Source organism: Papaver somniferum, chromosome 7 (assembly GCF_003573695.1).
Source record: "Papaver somniferum cultivar HN1 chromosome 7, ASM357369v1, whole genome shotgun sequence".
Classification (NCBI taxonomy): Eukaryota; Viridiplantae; Streptophyta; class Magnoliopsida; order Ranunculales; family Papaveraceae; genus Papaver; species Papaver somniferum.
The window spans coordinates 39,945,279-39,948,044 of NC_039364.1; positions in this window are offsets into that span (position 1 = coordinate 39,945,279).

A 2,766-nucleotide genomic window follows, 5' to 3' on the forward strand; every position below is an offset into this window, starting at 1 on the left:
ATAATCAAAGTCTATATACCAAATTGACTTTTGTCTCAAGAATAGGAGATAGAGTAGATAGACTTTTGAGTGATAGATAAGTTCAAGTCTCCACATACCTTTTAGTCGATGAAGATCCACCAGTTCCTTGAGTAGTCCTTCGTCTTGTATGATGATTGTCATGGAGTTCTTGAGCTCAACTACACTTTCTATCCTAGTCCGAGACCTTAACTATAGTAGGCTAGAAATCAAGACTTATAGTTTTGATCACTAATATTGACAAACATGCTTGAGATAGCAACGCATGCGAGTTTGACCGAGCAATGCTCTAACACAAGCTGCGGTGTGGTCAAATTTGTCTGCGCTAAAACTAGTCATATGCGAAAAGTTAATAAGTCTCCATACAGATGTTATTACTGCGGAAAAAAAGGTCATCTTGAGAGGAGATGTCGTTTTCGTTTACGGAATGAAAAACTTCATGACATTTTTATTTAGATGTCTATGGAAGTAATCAAACCGGTTTCTCATATTACTGGTCTTAATTGTCCAATTCTCAGACAAGAAAAGTGTTGTGATGAGCCAAGTCTTTCCTGAAAAGATAACACAAAGGCTTTCTACAAATGTAAAAAGAATTGTGTTATACGGACCAAGGACTGTCTTGTTATCCAATGAGCAAGAAAACTGAACTTTTCTTCCGTGACTAAAGGAAGTGTTGGATCAAAAGTGTCAATCTTTCCTGAGCATATTCATATCAGTAATCGTGTTTCGGAACTAAAGACTAGCATAAAAAGACTCAACTCTATTGACTTTTCTGAAGATTTTCATGAAAGAAAAAGGGAAAATGTCAATACCCTTGATGAGTTATATGCTCGTCAAATTACAACTTGGTTGTTTTCATGTGAGCATCCTCTTTGAGTCCGTGTGAGGATGCTCATAATTCTCAAGAAGCTTTTCTTCTTGACAAAGTGGTCTTTGTTGTATCTGTTTTTTGATTTAAGCATAAAATGATCATCTTACTGTTGATCCTTGCTCCGGTTAATTATTACATAATGTAATATATTTTTGATCGATAACTCTTGAGAATATTTTTTTTTTACCTTGAAAGCTCTCGTTTTTCTTCCTAATGAAAGTTGATTTATTGAATTCAATAACTACCTTGTGCTCGCTTCTGAGCTAAGCTATTTTGTCATTAGAATGTGCTCCATTGGCTTCTTGGTTTTGGACCTGGATCATAACCACAGACGTTTGTGTACCCGACCCTTACCGAACGTAAACGAGTAACCCTAGGGTTTCTCTATGAAGCACTCATATATATGTATCATGATTTTCCTCTTCTTCTGATACATACACGTCCCGTGACTTCAAGAGTTCTCTTGAATTTTTTTGGTGTGCACAATGGATGGATGCAAAAAGGAGGACAATGTTGAAGAGAGCAAGGTTATTGAGTTTCATGAGAACCCCGTTATCATATCCTGCTACCATGCAGTTGATCATGAAAACAAACTTCCAGTTCAGATGTCATCTCAATTGGTGGGAAATCTTCTTCGAGATTTTGGGGTTGTACGTGAACAACTTTGAATTGCAACAAAGAATCTTGAATTTCTGAAAAACGAACTGAAGAAAGCAACCGATGAACTTGTTTTTGTTCGATCTCTGGTTGCGGTTATGTCTGAAGACTTTCAGTTCTGTTCTTCTTAGGAGTTATATTTTTTGTCTAGGAAACTTCTTATGAGAATTTATTCTTGTGTTTTAAGAAGGATAACTAGGTTTGGAATAGCTTATTTTGTGATTATACATTGCTATTGCCAACGTTTTTCATCTTGCAATGTTTTTAGATTTATTTATTTAAATTATAAAGTTTATTTGGAAGATGATTTTGCAGTATTAATCTTTATTGGTTTTATATATTGCAAAAATTGCCATGGGATATGCGTGTTTGCGTTCGTGAACTATCATTGTCCCATATATGTCAAAAGTTAAGTCTATTATGTCATTATAGAAATATTGATGTAAAATATAATGAACTTTTGATTAAGAAGATTAAGTCTACGATATCATTATGAAAATATTGATGAAAAATAGAATGAATCTTTAAATATTCCACAGTATTGATCTTTCTCTGATCCACTTCTATGTGAAAGTACTGTATGGCTCCGTAAGTTCTCTTATGTTGAGCATTTCCGATTAAATTAATCATGGGTTCTCTTGTGGTTAATTTAGTAGAGTTTTCTGGATACAAATTCATGTTTCATGTAATTTGTTAATGTCCAAAGAAATCCTTATTTTTGTGCAAAAGTAAGGTCGCTCTTGTTGTTCCTTTCGGGAATGACATTTTATTGGGGAGAGTTCTTATTTGAACTTGTGCTTAATTGCCAAACCTTTGTGGGGAGTGTGGATGTGGAATATTGTAGGAGTTTTAATTTCTTGTATCTTTATAAACTCCTTGATGAATACACTAAGTTTCGACTATGTGAAATCATCGAAATTTTTTTGATATGTTCTCTTTTAGTCATGAAGTATCTCTATGAGAATTTCATTATGATCCCACTAGTTTTCGTACCTTTGCCAATTTATATTGACAAAAAGGGGGAGAATTATTATGTAGTTCACACTACAAATACATATGGTTTACGGATCATTATGTAAGGGGGAGTGGTTTTCATTGTGAGATGAAGTATTGATTAACGGGGAGTGATACATGTCACCGTAGTATTATTGTCAAAGTTGTGTTACAATTGAACTTTGATGTTGTGTAATAATACTATGACATTGTATAACAATAAGAAA